Raw genomic sequence first — 22,018 nt, 5'->3', positions numbered from 1 at the left:
GGTCCTGGCCATCTCTCATTGTAAAGTTGTAATTAACAAGGATCTGACTATCACTCATTATCTTTCTAATTTGTACCACATCTACTTTCTGATCATATCAAGATAGATATTTTGTCAGCAACTCTTAGCCTGGAATCCCTGGCAATCTTTCTCTTCAATGTTTTCAATTTCCCTTGCTTTCTTGTCTTAGTCTCTCTCTCCTGTCCAATCCACCACAACCAAACCATCTCCCTTCTCTCTGCTTGTCTTCTAGATGACTGAAAAGTTTATAACAATGTTTGTTCATTGTTTGCAACCTCAGTTTAGACAGAGTGCTGCACAGCTCTTTTTTCCTGTCCCTGGGAACAGAGGAAGTTTACCATTTGCTAAGATTATTCCTTCATCTGAAGTTTTAAAACCATTTTCTTTCTTTCGACCTTAACAGGAGGTCTGTTAGTTATCCTTTTCACCGACTTTACCCTTTTCCACAAATGTGCTCCGGTTCTCAAGTTCTCTTTCCTTCACTGCTTGCTTCCTAAAATAACAATCTACATTCCCTGTTTTCATGCTTCTCCTCATTTCTTATTCTCCTGCAGTTTGACTTCCAGCTCATTTTTTTTTTTTTTCATTACTAATGACATCTGACCTCTCGGTAATGGTCAAAGAAGCCCTGGACAGTGAAAATTAAAAAGTGATGTTGTTACAGATGTATCAAGCTTCACCTAAAATGAAAATTAATGATTTTATAATTTTGATTGATATTAGCATGGCACAGTATAGCTATATAATACAAATCTTCTTGAGGATAAAATCTACATATCCCAAGAAAAAGTCTGTTTTGTCCACCAGGTTCATATCTTCGTATGTACGTGTCTTTTCTCTCTGACAATATTCTCTCCATGTTTCTCAGCTACATCCTCTGATCCTACGGTGTCCATTTCTTCATAGGGGTGATTGTTACTTGTAGGCACTAACCCGGGGCTCATGCATCCAGAGATGGGCACTGTGATGTTTTGGAGTTCTCTGTTTCATTATACCCTGGGATGACTGTCAGTGATATTACCAGTTCCTCCAACAGCAGTCACATACATGCAAAAACACTTAACATCTTTGTACCCAGTCCCATCCTAGTCCTCTGAATTAGACCTCCTGAACAAATATATCAATCCAAATGGTTAAATATAATGGATAGTTCATGTACATTTTATTAGCCAACCCTATGGAATTTAATCTTATTCACCATTGTGTGTGTGTGTTTTTTTTTAAGATGTCTCATTTGCCTTCCTTTTTTTCCCCAGGAGTATTTAGTTTGTTATCTTTTGTCCTTTTCTCTTTGGCAACTCCACACTCTCCTTGATGAGTTCTTTTATTTCCTATGTCCCCACTACCTCCCTAGAATTCCATCTTTATTCCTCTTACCTAACCCCACTGGATGGACATGAGTTTAGGTGAACTCCGGGAATTGGTGATGGACAGGGAGGCCTGGCGTGCTGCAATTCATGGGGTCGCAGAGTCGGACACGACTGAGCGACTGAACTGAACTGAACTGAACCCCACTCTACACTCCTCTTCCACTCCAACATCATTAGTTACCATATTAGCCATGATGATTCCCATGTCCTCATCACTGGCCCAGAGGTCACTCCTAATTACCTGACTTATTGGATAGCTTAACATGGGTTTTCCAAAAGCATCTTAAAATTCAACATTACAACACTAACTCCAGGATATGACACCATTCCCTTACCTGACTTCCTGTGTTACAGATCCCATATAATAGTGCTACTGGTTTCCCATCAACCTTACATCAAAATTCTCAAAACATCTCTTAACTCTTCTTCCTCTAATTTTTTTTTCAGTCCATCCAATTTTAACTACCTCTTGAAACTGCCCACTTCCTTTTGTCTACACTTTAATGCTTTAAATCATTTCCTATCAAGTATGTCTGAGCAATGGCCTGCCTTGTCTGACACTCTTTCTAACCATCTTACAACCAGAAGTATCTTTCTAATAAAAAAGTCACACGGTTTCCCTCCTCTAATTTGACAAATCTTTCAATTTAGCCACCCAACACTTTTTTTGGTATAAGTACCATATTTTATCTTTATATAACTCCTTGGTCTATATTAGCTGTTTTTCCTATCCCTAAGATGTTCTTCATGCTTGTTAGCAAATTCTCATTGATCTTTCAGACTAGCCTAACTTCACCCTTTTTTAAGAGACTTTTGGACTTGCTTCCCCATTCCCAAGCCCTAGGAAACTTACTATTCTATGTATTTTGCTCCCCTAACACTTGGTCTGGAAACATATCTCACTAAACCACAGCTATTTGTTTTCATACGTATCTCTCAAACTAGAATATGAACTCCTTGAGGGCAGCAGCCCTCTTTTATTAATGTTTGTATCTTCATTGTCTATTAGATACTCAACAAATAATTAGAATAAATGTCTGCCCTCCTGAAGCTCACACTATAGTTGAGACACATTTCCACACAGATCTATGAGAGAAAAATTCAGTTCAGAGATAAAGTTAATGTTTGAAAATAGTAAAAGTTGCATAAAATTGCACTGCAGAAAATAAATATTTGATTTCTATCACCTAATCAGTGCAATAAACTTTTAAGATTTCATTCCCAAATTATGCTGCACACACACATACACACGGAGATTTGATATAACTTAGATAGATGAGCTGTTTAATATAGTACAATGTACAAATAAATGAGCAAGTCAAAGTGTGTCATTTAGCTAAGCAATTATCTTGGTAAAGGTATTTATTGGCATTCTGTAGTATGAATTTCCTTCAGTTTGTGGAATTGAGATTACCCAGAAAAGGAGGTTGTATCTTAGTCTCCAGACCTAGGCAACACATTAGCCAGAGAGGAAGATCTCTGGGGAGATGTTCGTGGGCTTTGAACAAGAGTGCATTGGAATTTCTAATATGCTTTACAGAAGTGTACTCTAATATAGACTAATAGCCTAACAAAATAGGAGTTCTGATAAGAATATGATGAATTTTAATGGCAGAACTCCATAGAAAAAAGTGGGAAATAATATAAGAAACATGTTTGTGTATACTCAAGAAAAAAGCACATTGATACATACATATATTTATATATACGCATATGGGTACATGCTCAGTCACTCAATTGTGTATGACTCTTTGCAATTCCAGGGACTGTAGCCCACCAGGCTCCTCTGTCCATGGGATTTCCCAGCAAGAATACTCGAGTGTGTTGCCATTTCCTACTTCAAGGGATCTTCCCCACCCAGGGATGGAACCCACATATCTTGTACTGGCAGGTGGCTTCATTACAACTGAGCCACCTGGGAAACCCATATATACACATATATATAACCTTAAGTTATTTTCCCCAAATATTGTATCATTTGAAAAAAAACAGAAAAGTAGTAGTAATCAAATTAACACTGGAAACCTAACAGGACTAAAGAAGTATCCTGTACTTTTTTGACTGTGAAACAAATAAAAATGGCCAAGGTAATGGTGTAGGTAATTTTTAACAGAACACATGTTTGCACTTTGGCTGCCATGATTCATTTTACACATTTCACTTGAGTAGGATGGTGTGACTATTATGACTGTCCCATTAAATTTCTAAGTTTTCTTTTACTCTGCATGCTCTTTGAAATCCATAAAACAATATATAACTGTGAATTTTAAGAGCATAAAAGCTATGTAAAAATAGCTATAGCTAGGGAGTGACAACTTAAACAGAACCTGCCTTCCCAGATGGCCCTAAATAAAATTCAGTAAGTCGTCAAATTTATTTAGGAAATATTTATTGAGCTTTTAGTAAGTTTAAGTCTCTGCATTTGATGCTGTAAGGAGTGAAAATTTTTAAAGACTTTTAAGAAATTTTTAAAATCTTTGATCAGTGAAACTGAATATACAATGGTGACCATGTTTTTTTCTATCAGCATTCCCAGACTTCCCCATCATGACTCCATTCCTCATTGGAAGAATTTTCCTTCTGTTTCCACTGTCTAATGAGAAGCTGCTTTTTGCTCAGCTGACTCTCAGGCCTTTGTAACAAAAGTGGGAGAATAGATCTAGACACAGGTTAAAGTGATGATAAGAGGAAAAAGAAAATTTATGAAGAATCCATACCATAATTGTTCTTTATTGAGTTAATGATTGAAGCAGACCAAAGAAAAGAACAAACAACTAAGTTATCCAGCTAGCATGTTTAAGTCAATTTGTATAATAAAAAGCTAAGAAATAGAGAATTAGAAAAAGCTGTGAAACTAGGTTTCTAGAAGTTTGGGGGGTTTGACAAGAGGCTTCATTGAAGAGAAAAAGAGAGTTGTATCAGTGTAATGTGGATAAAAGACAGAAAAAAAGCAATTTTATAGGCTATTAGCTATAATAGCAATTAATTAGCTATCCTTTACTATTTTCAAAGAGATAAATGTAAATATTGGGAATACCTTTCAATCATTTCTGTGTTTCAGATGAGACTTCTTTTGAATGTGGCTCCACACAAAGAGAGGGCCACATGATACCCTAAGTTTTATTGACATGTACTCATTTAATTGTAATGGTAAGACAAGTACATATATATTTGTAATAAATATCTAAGTATAATGAGCAAATAGTAGATGAACATGGAACATCCCATATAGATTCTTAGGGAGAAATGTCACTCAACAGGAAAGATCAAGTGAAGCACTGGAATGATTTTTTAAAATATATTTATGTATTGAAGAAAGAGAGATTAGACATTTTACATAGGAAACAAAATGACAGAAACAGAGGTCCACAGGTAAAAAAATATGCCATCATATGTATTTTTAAAAACTATCCAAATTAGCTAGAGCATACTCTGAGGAGACATATTTAGACAGATGCAGGAGTAGAAATCTGAGACCCCCAGAAAGGAAACCGGGGAAACCCAGGAGCTGATGAAAGTCACAGAGAACTCAGACCAGCTCCAAGAAATCGCTCATAGGGAAGAGTGTGGGCATCAGCACGTGTCCCCGGCACAAAGACCCCAAGATACAGCTGGGGTCCATGCCAAAGTGCCTACCATAGAAACAGAAGAATTCTGAAAGTTAGAGTTAAGTTTTTACAGGCAGGCTTAGAGTTTCAAGATAAAAACAGACACAAGGACTTACATCAAGGTTAAGAATCCAACAGCTGAAAGAAACAGACGTCAGAGGAAAAATGAGAAGCAGGAGAGATGCGTGCAACCAGGCATAGACAGGATCCCGCCCAGGAAAGCAGCTGCCACTGTCCTTTATCCATGTTTCTGCTCGTGCCCTGAAGTACCCTTCAGTTTTATAGACTCCATACCTCTCAGCTGACAACATGTGGTGCAAGTACAAGGGAGAAATGTCTTTTAGCATCATGTATGGGGGAAGAAGACTCGATCTTCTCTCAGGGCAATAATAACTATCATGTTCTGAACGTGCACTGCATGTTTGATTACATGAACCCCATTTCTCATGACCTCTTTGAAGTGAGTGATCTCTCTCCTACGAATGACCAGCGTAAGGCTCAGAGAGGTCAGGTGGCTTGTCCAAGACCACGTGGCATTTGTGTTGTGAAGCCAAGACTGAAATCTATGTCCATCTTCTCTGACATTTCCCATGCTTTTCCAACTCTACAAGTGCTGTCTAGTAGAAAAATAATGCAAGCCAAAATGCAATTTTGTTACATTTTCTAGTAGCCAAATTAAAATGAAAAGAAAGCAGTAAAATGACCCAATATATCAATATTTTTAAAATGTCCATTAATATCTAATCAATATAAAAATCAGTGATACATTCTTTTTTTGCTTTGTTTTGGTGCCAATTCTTCAAAATCCAGTGTCTGCTTTACACACATATCTCAAATCAGGCTAGCTACATTTCAAGTGGTCTGACTTCCATATTGTCACATCACAAATCATATACTCTATTTTCCTTTTCAAGGATTAAAAAGAGAAAGGGTTCACTTTGGGGACACAGGGGTATATAGCTATATGTATATATAGGGGTATGCTAAGTTGCTTCAGTCGTGTCTGACTCTTTGACACCCTGTGGACTTTAGCCAGCCAGGTTCCTCTGTCTATGGGATTCTCCAGGCAAGAATACTGGAGTGGATTGCCATTTCCTTCTCCAATATAGGTATATATACATATAAAGGGCTTCCCTGATGGCTCAGCTGGTAAAGAATCTACCTGCAACGTGGGAGACCGTGATTCAATCCCTGGGTTGGGAAGATCCCCTGGAGAAGGGAACGGCTACCCACTCCAGTGTTCTGGCCTGGAGACCTCCATGGACAGAGGAGCCTGGCAGGCTCCAGTTCACGGGGTTGCAAGAGTTAGATATGACTTGGCGACTAAACCAACAGCATATATATATATGAAGATGATCCACCTATTTTCTCACCTGAGCTTCACCTTTCACCACCCTAATCATCAACAGATCAAATGGAAATTCTGTGAAGCCTGTAAAACTAATTTCAATTTCCTCCTGAACAGGTTTTAATAGAAGTCCCAGGCTTACAGGGCTTCCCTCATAGCTAAGTTGGTAAAGAATCTGCCTGCATTGCAGGAGATGTGGGTTTGATCCAGGGAAGATCCCCTGGAGAAGGAATTGGCAACCCACTCTAGTATTCTTGCCTGGAGAATCCCATGGACAGAGGAGTCTGGAGGGCTACAGTCTATGGGGTCACATGATTTAATGACTAAACCACCACCACCCAGGCTTACACCCTTTTCCTCGGTACTTAATTCCCCAGACTTTTGCTCCAGCCCTTCTCATTACCAAACACAGTCTCTGGCCCAATAAATTCAATTCCTTGGAAACTGCATTTGTTTTTCCTAGTCATTGCTCTTCTTGCAGATTCAAGAGATTTAAAATACATTTCTAAGAAAATCCAAAATTTGTGTCCTCCACAGGTGTTCCTTCATTGGCTTAATCAAGGAAAACACATTAATTAAGACATTTCCTAACTCCAGCCAACCTGAGCAAAGAAAGCAAACTGCATCCCTGAGGCCCATGCTACAGTGAATTCTGAGTAAACAACTTCTCAGTGTGTTAAACACCCAACAGTATTCTGCCTGCCACTTGTTGGAATCACAATTGCTTCACAGTGTTGGGGTTTTTTTCTCCCTGTTCTCAGAACAGTGCCTTGTTGTACTTCCAGCCCATACAAGAATATTTTGAATGAGTCTGACTTTGCAAAGACAGCACTTGCAGCTGAAAATAGGAAAACATGACCATCTGTTCCCCGCTTCATATTCAATCTGACAATATCCTAATACAACTGTCTTCCTCTTTGACTCCATCCTACTCGGCAACCTGCCTCATTCCACCAGTTTCTCACTTAAGCTTCTTCACTTACATTGTGTCTCTCCACATTCCTCTCCTCCCACTCACCTATCACTACTTTCCTCTGTTTTATCACTTCATGATTCTTATAATCCTCAAGAATACCAAGTTAATTGCTTGCCATTTTCCATTCTTCCAACTCCAGATACTTCTTTCCCTCAATCCCTCTGCCTAGCACTTTCTGCACTCCTCAGCTACTACCTAGCTTTTTATGGGAGAAACAAAAAAAAAAAAAAAGGAAAAGAGCTCCAAACCTAAGCTTCTAGGATCAACCTGAAGTTTGCCGGAAGTATGGAAATAAGCCCTACGTTTTGGGGAGGGACAGGGGCTTTCCAGGTGGCTCTAGTGGTAACAGAACATGCCTGCTAATGTAGGAGGCATAAGATACGCGGGTTCGATCCCAGGGTGGGGAAGATCCCCTGGAGGAGGGTGTGGCAACCCACTCCAGCATTCTTGCCTGGAGAATCCCATGGACAGAGGAGCCTGGCAGTCCACAGTGTCTCAAAGAGTCAGACAGGACTGAAGGGACTTAGCACACACGCACCAACGCAAGCCCTGGGGAGGAACAGGGGCATAATGGAAAGTGGAGAGGAAGAACGCATAAATGACACCGGTGGCAAGAGTAATTTTCACCTCTGTGCGTAGTCACTCAGTTGTGTCTGACTCTTTGTGACCCCATGGACTTCTTTGTACATGGGGATTCTCCAGGCAAGAATACTGGATGGAGTGGGTTCCCATGCCCTCCTCCGGGGGATCTACCCAACCCAGGGATCGAAACTGGTCTCCTGCATTACAGGCAGATTCTTCACTGTCTAAGCCACCTGGAAAGCCCCAATTTTTACCTCTATCACTACAGATTTCCAATGACTCATTTACCAACTATGGGAGAGATGATAGTAGAGGATACCAACTTCCATCACCACCAGAAATCAGAAATTTCACAAGTTGCCCAACTATCAGAGAGATACCTTGATTTTTTTCATCTATCCATTCAGTTGGACTCCAAATGACTGATAATTCTAGGAAACAGTTGGCAAATATACTTAGGAGAGATTGATTTTCATATCATGGACCCAGAACTTAGGCTTCTTCTTATTGACAAAATGTATAATTTTGCCCAATTTAATTATCTACTCTGAGTACCAGTTTTTTGTCAGCAAAAGGAAGTGATATAGCATCTCTTAAGGATGTCGAATAATAATAGATAATGGGAAAGTTGAAAGATTAGTTAATACACATAAAGTTCTGAAAACAATGCCTTCAATTCAATATAAATATTAGCTATTAACATTGTTGTGTTGTTTTATGAAATATGTATTTATAGTCTAAGATAACTCAGAGAGAATAGTCTAACAGCTTACACTTCTTTACAGGCAGTCCTACTCAATGGCACAGGTTTTACTTATTTACTATTTGAACAAGTATGAATAAGTTCCTTCTACACATCAGATTCTTTCAGGATGCTAACTATACAATGGTTCAACCATAGGGATAATCTCCAACCATATGAAGCTTGAAGCGAAGTGAAGTTGCTCAGTCGTGTCCGACTCTTTGTGACCCCATGGACTGCAGCTCGCCAGGCTCCTCCGTCCATGGGATTTTCCAGGCAAGAGTACTGGAGTGGGTTGCCATTTCCTAGCAAATGAAATACTTAGAATATGTACTCTAATCTAATGCAGGAAAGTCAAATTTTGAGAAGCAAAATTTGAATTGGGAGGAAAGAGAAAAAGAGGGAGGAAAATCACTTCAGGACTGCCTTAGGGTCAGTTTAAGTTCAGCTCTAACTTTTTCTTATAACGGATACATTTGAAGTTTCACAGTGTCATAGATAGGGGACATTCATACTCATAATGCAATAAAGCACAAAGCCCTCAGGGAATGGCCTTGGGAGGACAGGGGGAATCACTGGACAGGCTCAGTCATTTGATGATGTTAATTTCTTATTGGCACCTCTGAAAGATGTTTTATTCTTTGCCTTCTAATTTAAGTACAGACAAAATTCCTTTCTCTTTGTTTCCCTTAGTAAAGCTGAGGCCGGGCAAAGAGTCTGATAAACACCAAGGAAATCAAAAAGAGGAAAAACAGAGAGAGTATAGATTAATTGGCTTATTAAAGGAAGGTTTCTTCTTTTCAGTCTGGTTAACTGCAATCCTAGATCTCCAGGTCTACCCATTACTCATGAGACCCTCTGAAGCAGAGGTGACCAACCTCCGGCACTGGTCTGTGACCTGTTATGAACCTGACTACGCAGCAGAAGGCAAGTGACGGGCAAGTGAGGGAAGCGTCCTTGCTGTCTATAGTTGCTCCCCATCACTCTCCCATCACCCCCAGACGGGACCATCTAGTTGCAGGAAAGCAAGCTTAGGGCTCCTACTGATTCTGCATTATGTGAGTTGTATAATTATTTCATTATATTTTACAATATAATAATGATAGGAATAAAATGATCAATAAACATAACGTACTTGAGTCACCCTAAAACCATTCCCCTCACCCTGGTCTGTGGAAAAATCATCTTCTGTGAGACCAGTCCTGGTGCCAAAAATATTGGGGACCATCGACCTAAAGATAGATGAGACACTACCCCAAAAATTCTCCCTTGGAGACTCTTCTTCCTCTAGTCAGATATGTCATGAAAGCTATCTTTAATACATACCTATTTCCAGCATACAGTATTTTCTGCATGATTAATACTCAACGTTTTATTCATACATACCAAAGAAGTATTTTTCATTGATTTAAAAACAAAATAGGCCTGAAGCCCTCAAAATCACAGCTAGCATATATAGGGATTATGAAGCTATTTACTAAACCAGAAGAGCTGACTTTTAAAATGTTATCACTGTTAACAATTTTTAAATAAAACGAATTCTCCTCTTTATCCTAAGTAAACTCTATATAATAGACATTTTGATTAGTCAAATATTTTCCATAATTGTCCTTGAATAAATATTTTTGTTAAATAAAGCATGTTCCTCAGATAGGAAAATCAAGTTATTTAACAATAATTAAATCATCACTCATAAATCTCAAGTGTAAAATAAAACAACTATATTTTTATTTCTGTCTATATCATATTTCTGTAAATATCGATAAATGATAAGTAATAGATTTCTGCCTCCTGGTGGCCATTTGCGGTTCTAAAAGAAAAAATAGCCTGTGTTTCTTAAAACACAACAAAGAGATTTTGTTTTAGAATTTTGTTTAAAAGACTACTCATTCTGGAAAGCAATGGTAGGTCAGCTTGGTACCAAGAAGGGAAAAAGTCAGCAGTGGCAGCCAAGGACATGAGTGCCTTCCCAGGGCACCGTGAAACACAGTTCCCCCTTTTCACTCCATTGGCTTGTAGGTTATAAACATATGCACATAAACTCAAGTCCTCAGGAAACCAGTTTTGATCAAACAGAAATGTTTACCAGGTAATTCTAATACATTTATCACAAATATCTTCCCTTAAGCCTCACAGCCCTGTTACAGTATGGTTTGCCTTTAGCCAAATGGAATAATCTTTATGGAGTATTCTTTATATGTATTTTCCTGCAGTAAGGTCTCTTTTGTCAATCAGATATGGCCACAGAAAGGTATGCTTCTTTGTTTGGTTAAGTTGCTTCACTTGGCAATAAAATAAAACCTTTGGGAAATATCAAACATGCCTTGACAGGAACATAGCATTGCTTACTAAAATTATGTGTAAGAAATGCAGGAGATTGGTCAAAATAAAAATTTACTGAGGTGATTTAAAACCAGGATTTATCAAAAGCTGAGTCAAATTTTGAAGTGTTTCCTCAGTAGAAATAATAGTGAAATATGTTGCATGTCATGTCACTAACATTTAACTAATAAATAATTAACTTAAATATTTATAAGCTTATGATACACAATGTTTTTTGACTAGAAGGAACGTTTCAATTGACAATCTTTGCAGCTAAAATTAATCTGTAAAATTCTGTAACTTTGAAATTGTTATATAAATTAACTCAAGACTAATTAGACTCCTTGGAGAAGGCAATGGTATCCCATTCCAGTAGTCTTGCCTAGAAAATCCCATGGATAGAGGAGCCTGGTGGGCTGCAGCCCATGGGGTCGCTAAGAGTTGGCATGACTGAGCGACTTCACTTTCACTTTTCTCTTTCATGCATTGGAGAAGGAAATGGCAACCCATTCCAGTGTTCTTGCCTGGAGAATCCCAGGGACGGGGGAGGCTGGTGGGCTGCCGTCTATGGGGTCGCACAGAGTCGGACATGACTGAAGCGACTTAGCAGCAGTAGCAGCAATTAGACTCCTAAATCATGTTTTGGTTTTTTTTTTTTTTTGCAATATGAGGGTTTAGTTGGTAAAGAAAATATTTATAATTTATTCTATATATCTCACAGTATTCCTTTGATTAGTGCTGGTCTGCAAAAGGGAAAGAATCGAATGCATATCATTTTAAGCATAAGTAATAAACATAATAAGTTAACTGAATCCAAATTACTAAACTTACTTGTATGTAAAATATTTTGTTAAACACTAGTGAAATTTGTTTGTCTTTTAAACTACTGTTTTAAAAGACTGAACTGTAACCTACCATGCTTCTCCGTCCATGGGATTTTCCAGGCAAGACTACTGGAGTGGGTTGCCATTTCATCCTCCAAGGGATCTTCCTGACCCAGGGATCGAACCTGGGTCTCCCGCATTGTAGGCAGACGCTTTACCATCTGAGCCACCAGGGAAGTCTGTATGTAAAATATTTTGTTAAACACTACTGAAATTTGTTTGTCTTTTAAACTATTGTTTTGAAATGTAAAAGGATTGCATTTCCATTGAAGAACGTCCTCTTATACAGTTAAAGAAACAATGAATTCATGAGAAGAAATAATACACTTGACATATAAGGACAACTTTCATTTATCATGACAGCTCTTTAGTATACTTTAATATACATTTTAATTTTAGAGTCTGGGAGTATAGATGAGGGAGTTGGTGATGGACAGGGAGGCTTGGCGTGCTGCAGTCCATGGGGTTGCAAAGAGTTGGACATGACTGAGTGACTGAACTGAACTCACATTTTAATTTAAAAAATGTTTAATTAATGTTTAATTAATTTTTAATGTTTAATTAAAAAATATTTAAACATATATCAAGTAAGAAGTAGTATGATGAACTCCTATCTAGTCATTATCCAGCTTCAACATTATCAGTTCTTGGGGAATCTAGTCTCATCTACATTCCCAGACTCTAAAACCCAATGGGATTACTTTGAGGAAGATTCAGACATCATATTGTCTTCATTTTAAATACTTCATTTTAATACTTTCATTTTAATAAATTTTAAATACTTCACTTAATACTTCATTTTAAATACTTCAGTTTGCATTTCTAACAAAAAATTGTTTTATATATTATTACTGTAGCATTATTATAACTAAAGAAAAAGAATAATGTCTTATTATCAAATTGTCACTACTCCACTTTTTTTTTTTTTTAAATGGTTGGGAGATATTTATTTTCTTTAAACAAGGTCATAAATAACAAAGAAACAAAGAAGTTCCCAAACTTCAGACCCTGAAGCAGGACAGGGATAGGAAGTTGTGGGGTCAAAAGGTGGAGGGGGCTTCGCATCACCTAAGACAGTCACAGAGAAGATGGGCTGCAGGAGACTGCCCCTTCCTTGGAAACGGCATGCCTGGGCAGCAGGGAGGCTGAAGTGCTGTGATGAGGCAGCTGGAAGAGGGCAAATGTTGAGGATGCTGGACTGGACTGTTTCTATGAAGGATGACATGGAAACCACAAACGACTAAGATAAGCTGTGGGTCTAGAAAAGGCAAGCGGGCACTCTGCATACCTCCAGGGACCAACTATGAAAATGGTTAAATCTGCTTCTTAAAAAGAACTCCACGGGCCTTAGCCTGTGGCTTTGTATGTGGGCTGTAGTCAACCTGGGTTGCTTTATGGCAGGTGAGGGCTCAAGAGGCCCCTGGAGCAGCCTGGCCTCAGCCCAGGGCAGGTGCCCAGACATGTGGGAGTGGGACGTGGGCCCTCCCCAGATGGGAGGCCACGTGCTTGGACTGGCTGAGCCTGATTTTCAGGCTAGTTTCTTGTGATGCTATCCATCACCCCTCCCTCTACCTAAGGATTCGATCCTGACCTCTCTGGGTCTTCCAAGCCTAGAAGAATAAGAAGGGGATAAAAAGGTATCTGACTGGTGTTTTATTTAAAAGGGAAAAATAAAGACCATCTTGCACATGGTCTAGCCCATGAGGCAGGGCAGGACCATGGCAAGAACAATCTCAAGCAATGGAGGTCCCTGTACCTGGGGAAACATGGGGAGTCATAAAATGACTCTATTGTTAGTTTGAATCTGAATTCATAAAAGGTCCATATATTATAATTTTGAGAAGTCTCTTAAAGTTCCTTTTTAATTATTTAGAATAGCTTTAAATTTGTAGATTGAGCTGACAGTACAGAGAGTCCCTGTCCAAAACCGGCACAGTTTCAAACCCTATTACTAACATCTTACACTATTTCGATTGTTGTTGTTCAGTCACTCAGTCATGTCTGACTGTTTGAGACCCCATGGATTGCAGCATGCCAGGCTTCCCTGTCCTTCACCATCTTGCAGAGCTTGTTCAAACTCATGTCCATTGAGTCAGTGATGCCATCCAACAATCTCATCTTCTGTCGGATCTTACACTATTATGATACATTTGTTCAAATTAACAAATATTGATACATTATTAAGGACTAAAGTTTATATATTTATTCAGATTTCCTGGTTTTTACCTAACGTCATTTCTCTATTCTGGGATTTTATTCAGGATATCACATTATGTATACATATTGTCAGATCTCCTGAGGCACTTCTAGATTTTGGCAGTTTTTTTAGACTTATCCTTCTTTTAAATGATTTAATTTTAATGAGTACTGGTCAGGTATTTTGTAAAATATCCCTTAGTTGAAATTTGTCTCTGACGTTTTTCTCGGGGTTAGACTCAGGTTCTGGGTTTTGAGAGAGAAGATCATAAAGGTGAAGTGCCATTTTCATCACATCGTATCAACATATGCCACATATTTGATGTCATGTTGATGTCGACTTTGATTTCCAGGCAGAAGTTCTGTCAGGTTTCTTCTTTGAAAAGTTATTCTTATTCTTTCCCATCTCTATGCTGTACCCTTTAGAAAGAAGATGTGTGATATTTAGAAAGAAGATGTGTGATCATCATGTACAAGCCCACGCGAAGGAGTGGAGAGTGATATATCCACTCCTTTAAGGGCTGGAGTGTCTATAATTCACTTGGGATTCTGCATGGAAATTTGTCTCTTTTCCCTCATGCATTTATTTATTCCATATTCATGGGTCATATATATTTATCTTATATTTTGGGTTATATTCTAAATAATTTGATATGTAATTCACGCATGTATGGGTGCTCAGATGTGTCCAATGCTCTGCGACTATGGACTGTATAACATAGATTGTAGTCTGCCAGGTTCCTCTGTCCATGGGCTTATCCAGGCAAGAATACTGAAGTGAGTTGCCATTTCCTCCTCCTGGGGGTCTTCCTGACCCAGGGATCAAACCAGGGTCTCCTGCATTGGCATGTGGATTCTTTACCTTTGAGCCACCTGGGAAGCCAGTTTCCAGCTTTGGTCACCATGGATTCTCTCTATTGTCTCCTGTGCCTCTTTGACTTAATTTCTCAATGTGGAGTTTTTTTGAGGTCTTTCTTCCTTTCTGGAATTTCAAGATGATTTAGGGATAGTTTGTGTATTTCCTGCCCCGTCTCAAAAATCTGTCATTTCTCCAAGAATCCCTGGCTGTTTTATGGGAGAAGAGGATTAGAAACTAAGATCTGGGTGCTAAATATGCACATTGCCACTGTAGTCTCCTAAATTTGTAATGATTTTTTAAATTTGCATACATTAAACTTCAATCTTCAGGCTGTAAAGTTCTGTTTTTACAAATGTATAATGCTATATATTCAGTATTGCAATACTGTATACAGTAGTTTTGCCACTCTAAAAATCACCTGTGCTTCACCTATTCAAGTCCCCAGCCCCTGAACTCCAAACAGCCATTGAAGTTTTTACTATATCTATAATTTTGCCTTTTCCAGAATGACATATAACTGAAATTGTATATTACAGTTCAAAGCCTTTTCAGACTGGCTGTATTCATTTAGCAATATGCATTTAAGCACTCTGCAGTTATCCATGTCTTTTCATGACTTAATAGCTCATTTCTTTTTATAGCTGAGTAATATGACATTGTAGCCAGAGTTTGTTCATCCACTCACTTATTGGAGGTCATCTTGGTGGCTTCCAGCTTAGGCAATCATGAGTGAAACTCTTGTAAATATTTTTATGAAGGTCTTTGTGTGGACAAAAATTTTCACCTTTGGTAGACAACTAAAAGCATAATCACTAGATTATATAAACACTATATTTAGCTTTGTAAGAAAGCTGTCTTTCAAAGTGGTTGTTAACATTTTGTCTTCCCACCAGAAATGAATGAGAGTTCCTGGTGTTCTGGGTCCTCATCAGCATTTGGTATTATAAGTTTTTAGAAATGCTGTCATTCTAATAGGTGTGTAGTACTTTCTCAGCTTCCTTATAAGTTGCAATTCCCTAATGACAATTTTGAGTACATTTTATATGCTAATTTAACATCTGTATGTCTTCTTTGGTGAGGTATCTATTCAGATTTATTGCCCCCTTTCTAGTTGGGTTGTTTGTTTCCTATTTTTTGTTTTCAAGACTCCTTTCTATATTTGGGACAAAAGTCCTTTGTAAGATAGGTGTTTTGCAAATATTTTCCCCAATATGTGGCTTCTTTTCCTTTTTTAAACAGTGTCTTTCATAGAGCAGAAGTTTTTATTTTTAATAAAGTCTAAATTATGTATAACTGAGTATTTATAATTCTTCTCTCCTTATAATATTGTTGTCATTCATTTCTTTTATTCATATGCTAAATTTATTCATATCCAAAATTGTTGCTATTATCACTTGAAGTTATCATTAAAAATAAGAAAAATAAAATAATTCTTAATAAGAATATAAGTAAAAGATAATATAAATACATTTACTTGTTAAATAAATAAAAATAAGTAAAAGGAAATAAATCTTATTAAGAATAAGAAAAGCTTTTGTTTTACCATCATTTATTCCTTCTCTTTCTCATGTTCTTCCTTTCTTTATGTAGATCCAAGTTTTTGTCCTTTATCATTTTCCTTCCCTCTGAATTCCTTCAGCTACTGTTTTTCTGAGAAAGTCTTAATTTGTCATTGATTTTTTGAAGGATAATTTCATTAGATACATAATTCTATGTTAGTATTTATTTTTCTAATACTTTCAATATTTTTCAGGGGTGTTTGTTCTGAAAAACCAAAAATCCCATTTCAAGCTCTAAAGAATATTGGTGTTTCAATTTCACAAGACATAAATAATAATGAATTACAATTTAACATTTGATAAAGGCCTCCTTGAAAATAAGCCATAGAGGAAAGGTTGTTTCATGGCTTTCCTGAAATAGTCCCTCATTGTGACCTAAAAAGCTTGGACTGGGTATGAAATTAAATACTCAATATGCAACAGACTCAAACCAAGTTACTCAATTTCCCATTAAAAAAAACATACCTTCTCAGAGTTATGATTTGTCTTTAAATTCTCAGCACTGAGAGAACAATATAAGAAATCACCCACAAGAAAAAATATTTCTCAGCTTTTACCCAAAATCACAGATGAATACATTGGGCAATGTTCCTTGTACACAGGCCCTCTGAATAAGTTCCTCTGAAAGTTAGTATGAGGTCAGAAAGAATGCATTTTCTCAACATATTAAATACAGTATTTCTTTCCTGGAAAGCTAGCCCGAGACATAAGTGAAACATACAAAATCTAAATAAAACAAAACAAAAACAACAAACTAGAGATTCAGATAAAACCAAATAGAATGGTGAAACTGAAAGGACTGCTCTGACCACCAATACCCATGACTCCAACATTCAAACGACTTCTTTCCCTAACAGGATTCTCAAGTGCACAATTCTACTTAGTATCATTGACTTTAACCCTAACCTACTGAATACAAACTGTTTGACACTTCCTGTGTGTTGTGAACAAAGAATGTCACCGGCCATTTCAATAAACTGTGGATGATCAAGCCATCAACCCAGTTGCCCCTTGTGGCACACCCTGGGGGGAATTGAGAATGGAGAAAAACAGGCTGCCTGCCACCAAGCCATCAGCCTCTGAAGCCACCCCCAGAGGTGCACCCTGAGGGGATTCAGGATGGAGAAAAACAGGAACCTGGCCCGAGAAAGTTAAGGTGCATATCAGAAGATTAATTTCAATAAACTCAGACTCTTGCATCTCACCATCTCACACAGAAAAGCACTAAATTCATTAACTTGATGCATATGGTTTTCTTTAATTAGTGGTAATCTGTTCTTTAATGTTTTAATTGGTGGAAAATTGCTTTACAATGTTGTGTTGGTTTTCTGCTGTACAACAATAAAAACAGGTCACAGTTATATATATAGCCCCTCCTTCTGCAGCCTCCCCCCCCACCCATCCCACTCCTCTGGGTCGTCACAGAGCACCAGGTTGGACTCCCTGAGTTATACAGCAATCCCACTAGCTATCTATTTTACACATGATAGTGTACATATGTCAACGCTACTTTCTCAGTTCATTCTACCCTCTCCTTCCCTCGCTGTGTCCACAAGTTTGTTCTCTACTAGGTTCACCAGTGCCATTTTTCTAGATTCCATATGTATATGCATTAATATAGGATACTTGTTTTTCTCTTTTGACATGCTTCACTCTGTGTAAGAGGCTCCAGGTTCATCCAACTCACTACAACTGACTCAAACCCCTTCCTTTTTACGGCTGAGTAATATTCTATTGTATATGCGTGCCATGTCTTCTGTATCCATTCATGTGTTAATAGACATCTAGGTTGCTTCTGTGTCCTATTGTAAATATTGCAGCAATGAACACTGGGGTACATGCGTCTTTTAGAATTTTGGTTTTCCCATAGTGGGATTCCTGGGTCATACGGTGTGTGTGTGTGTGCGTGTGTGCTAAATTGCTTCTGTCATGTCCAACTCCTTGGGACCCCATGGACTGTAACCTGCCAGGTTCCTCTGTTTGTGAGATTCTCCAAGCAAGAACACTGGAGAGGGTTGCAATTTCTTTCTCCAGGGGATCTTTCAAACCCAGAGATGGAACTGGCATCTCTTCCGTCTCCTGCTTTGGCAGGTAGGTTCTTTACCCCCAGCACCACCTGGGCCATATGGTAGATTTAGTCCTATTTTCTTATGGAATCTTCATACTGTTTTCTTTTTTTTTTTTAATTTATTTTAGTTGGAGGCTAATTACTTTACAGTATTGTAGTGGTTTTTGCCATACATTGATATGAATCAGCCATGGGTTTACATGTGTTCCTTATCATGGACCCCCCTCCCACCCATACTGTTTTCTATAATGGCTCTATCCATTTACATTCCCACCAACAGTGCAGGAGGGTTCTTTTATCTCCACACCCTCTCCAGCATTTATTGTTTGCAGATTTTTTTGATGATGGCCATTCTGAAGGGTGTGAGGTGATAAGCCTCATTGTAGTTTTGATTTGAACATGTTTATTTGGCCATCTGTCTGTCTTCTTTGGAGAAATATTTGTTCAGGTCTCCTCCCATTTTTTTTTGACTGGATTTTGTCTTCCTGATATTGAGCTGTATGAGCTGCTTATATATTTTGGAGATTAATCCTTTGTTAGTTGCTTCCTTTGCAATTATTTTCTCCCATTCAGAGGATTGTCTTTTCATCTTGTTTATAGTTTCCTTTGCTGTGCAAAAGCTTTTAAGTTCTATTATGTCCCATTTGTTTACTTTGCTTTTATTTCCATTAATCTGGGGGGCGGTCAGAGAGAATCTTGCTGTGATTTATGTCAGAGTGTACTAATTAGCAATCATCTGTTTTCTTTTTTTCAAAAACTCTTATATATCCTGGCTCCTCACTTACCTCTTCAGAACAGTCCTTCCAAGCTATCTGAGAGGCTTAAGTGCTCAGTAAGTCCACTGAACAAAACATTAATTCTCAACTTTTAGGTTGTGCCTTTTCTTCAGTCAACAGTGCTCAATACATTTTTATTCTTAACTGCCAATTATACCTCCATTTTTCACTGCATTTTTCACTGTGCCCATGACAGCCAATATAAAGAGAATTAAAAGTACTTGAAAGACCCAAATCCACATAGACTTTGAAAGGTTCAAATTTGTGGAGTACTAGTGAAATACATGCAGAATTTTAATCTAAGATTCATAAATCCTCTACATTCTAGAATTTTAATACAGGATTCCATTTCTTAATTATTCTGTCTACCACTTCTGTCAGGTTTGAGAAATATAATAGCTAACCATGCTTTTTTCTCTTTATCTACCACATAAAAGCAACAGAACCAGAAAATCTCACATTTCTGAATGTTATTATATGCCGTCTGTTAAAATGAAAATGGACGCTCCTGTACTATTGAATAGCTTCTTTTCAAGTGCCAGGGTAAACTCTGACTGATTCCAATGAAATGATCTGCATTTTCAAGCACTGCACATGTCAGCATTCCAGTGAAGAACTAGGACAGACAGGAGTTGTTTCCATTCACACAAAAAATCCACACACTCGATCCGACTAGTCTTGTGTACTTAACAAAACCCCAAGTGGTGCTATCCTGCTTAGAACCAAAATACTTCCTGCTATTCTTAACAGAATTTAAATTTGTCTCCTGGCTGTCTTGCAATTGTCTTTGTGAAGCAAGACACCAAATGGCCCATTTAGTCCCACTTTGCCTATTAGAATAGGCTATTTGCTTTGGGGATAGAAAGCAACTTAAAGAATAACAGAATTATTATTCTTTCCTAATTTTGGTTGAGAATGACCACATTTATTTCATAAAAAATAACAAAAAGCTTATGATTGAGAATAATATAGGGTTTAGTTATAAAGTTTCAGTTACATGTCCATGGAGAACAATCTCCCTAGGAAATAAATTCTTATCTACAGTTGCCTCAAAAGATTTACTGATTCTGAGGATATGGGATAAAATAATATTGAAGGTTTGAGGCAATTATTTTGATTTCAATTATGGTTGAAGGTACCCTGTCACACTGCTCGGAAACTATCATGGATTAAATATTTAGCAAATTATGTAGACTATAGATTTTAGTAGACTATAAAAAGATCCATACAGCAAGTATTGCTAGACAATTATGGGGAGAGTTCTCCTTCTTAGTCTCCACAAGTATGCAGATAAAATTAGGCTAAAATGAAATATCAAGGACAACTTTAAAAAAATAAGAGTGTTACAAGTGGATAATTTTAAAAGTAAGGAAGCAGGAGAGGCCAATATGCGTTAAAATGTCTCTGTACTTGGTCCTCATAGCCGCCTTGAATATTGAATCTAAGAGGAGAACAAATGAACAGAGATTAATTCTTTCTCCCAAAGTTATCAACTGTGAATGGCCCCCTGCACATTCAAATGCTCCACAGAAAGGAATTAAACAGCTACTTCTACCCTTGGTATAATGGTTGCTAAAGCATCAGGTTTATATTTAGCAGCATCTGTTGCTATCGTTTCTTCAACTCAATGCCCTACTGTGTCTCCACAACAGACTCAGGCCCTATTAGATGGAATCCAGGAAGGACGGTTAAACATGCCATATTAGTGCAATAGTTTTGGCAACAGGAAACCAATATGATATCCATTGATGATCTATTCCTTATTTGTGAACAATTCATATTTTTGTAGTAGATATATCTTTCTTTGATGGCTTAAAGCAAATTAGGAAAAAACATCCCCACTGAAACTCTTCTCTCTTCCCTCATCTTCCCACTGTTAGCATATTTTTTGCTTAGCATAAACATCTTTCCACTGTTAGCATAAACAAAGTTTGTTTATTACTTTGTGTATTTGTGTATACATCCATCTTCCAAATTGTAAGTTCCTTTGAAGGCAGCAACCATAAAATCTGATTTTGTATTCTTTCTGCTGGAAAGAAAAATCTCTTAACATACTGTGTGCTCTCTCTCTCTCTCTCTATATATATATATTTTAAATGTACACACATATAGATATATACCTGTCCTGTGCATGCATGCTCAGTTGCTCAGTTGTGTCTGGCTCTTTGCAACCTCATGGACTGTAGCCCATCAGGCTCCTCTGTCTATGGAATTTTTCAGGCAAGAACAGTGGAGTCGGTTGCCATTTCTTTCTCCAGGGGGTCTTCCCAACCCAGGGATCCAACCTGTGTCTCCTAAGTCTCCTGCATTGGTAGGCTGGTTCTGTATCACTGCACCACCTAGGAAGCCCCATGTGTATGATGGTGGTTGTTGTTCAGTCACTCAATCGTGTCTGACTCTTTGCCACCCTATGGACTGAAGCACGCCAGGCTTCCCTGTCCATCACCAACTCCCAGAGCTTGCTCAAACTCATGTCCATCGAGTTGGTGATGCCATCCAACCATCTCATCCTCTGTTGTCCCCTTCTCCTCCTGCCTTTAATCTTTCTTAGCTTCAAGAACTTTTCCAATGAGTCAGGTCTTCGCATCAGGTGACCAAAGTATTAGAGTTTCATCATCAGTCCTTCCAATGAATATTCAGGACTGATTTCCTTTAGGATTGACTGGTTTGATCTCCTTCAGTCCAAGGGACTCTCAAGGGTCTTCTC

At 38.0% G+C, this 22,018-nt stretch overlaps 1 long non-coding RNA gene and 1 other non-coding gene across 3 annotated transcripts in view; both read right to left on the bottom strand.

Moving 5' to 3' along the window:
- Nucleotides 1-22,018, bottom strand: part of LOC138990693 (uncharacterized) — a 59,051-nt gene that overhangs the window by 11,702 nt on the left and 25,331 nt on the right. For both annotated transcript variants that reach the window (XR_011466756.1, XR_011466755.1), the window contains exon 3: nucleotides 11,885-12,032. This is a non-coding gene — a long non-coding RNA (uncharacterized lncRNA). The remainder of the gene's footprint in view (nucleotides 1-11,884; nucleotides 12,033-22,018) is intronic.
- On the bottom strand, nucleotides 11,957-12,029 carry TRNAC-ACA (transfer RNA cysteine (anticodon ACA)). Its single transcript has one exon. It is a non-coding gene; the product is annotated as a tRNA-Cys (tRNA).

The sequence above is a fragment of the Bos mutus genome, chromosome 14, assembly GCF_027580195.1.
Source record: "Bos mutus isolate GX-2022 chromosome 14, NWIPB_WYAK_1.1, whole genome shotgun sequence".
NCBI lineage: Eukaryota > Metazoa > Chordata > Mammalia > Artiodactyla > Bovidae > Bos > Bos mutus.
Note: the sequence above shows the minus strand (reverse complement) of the source record. Positions and strands in the feature narration are given on the sequence as shown.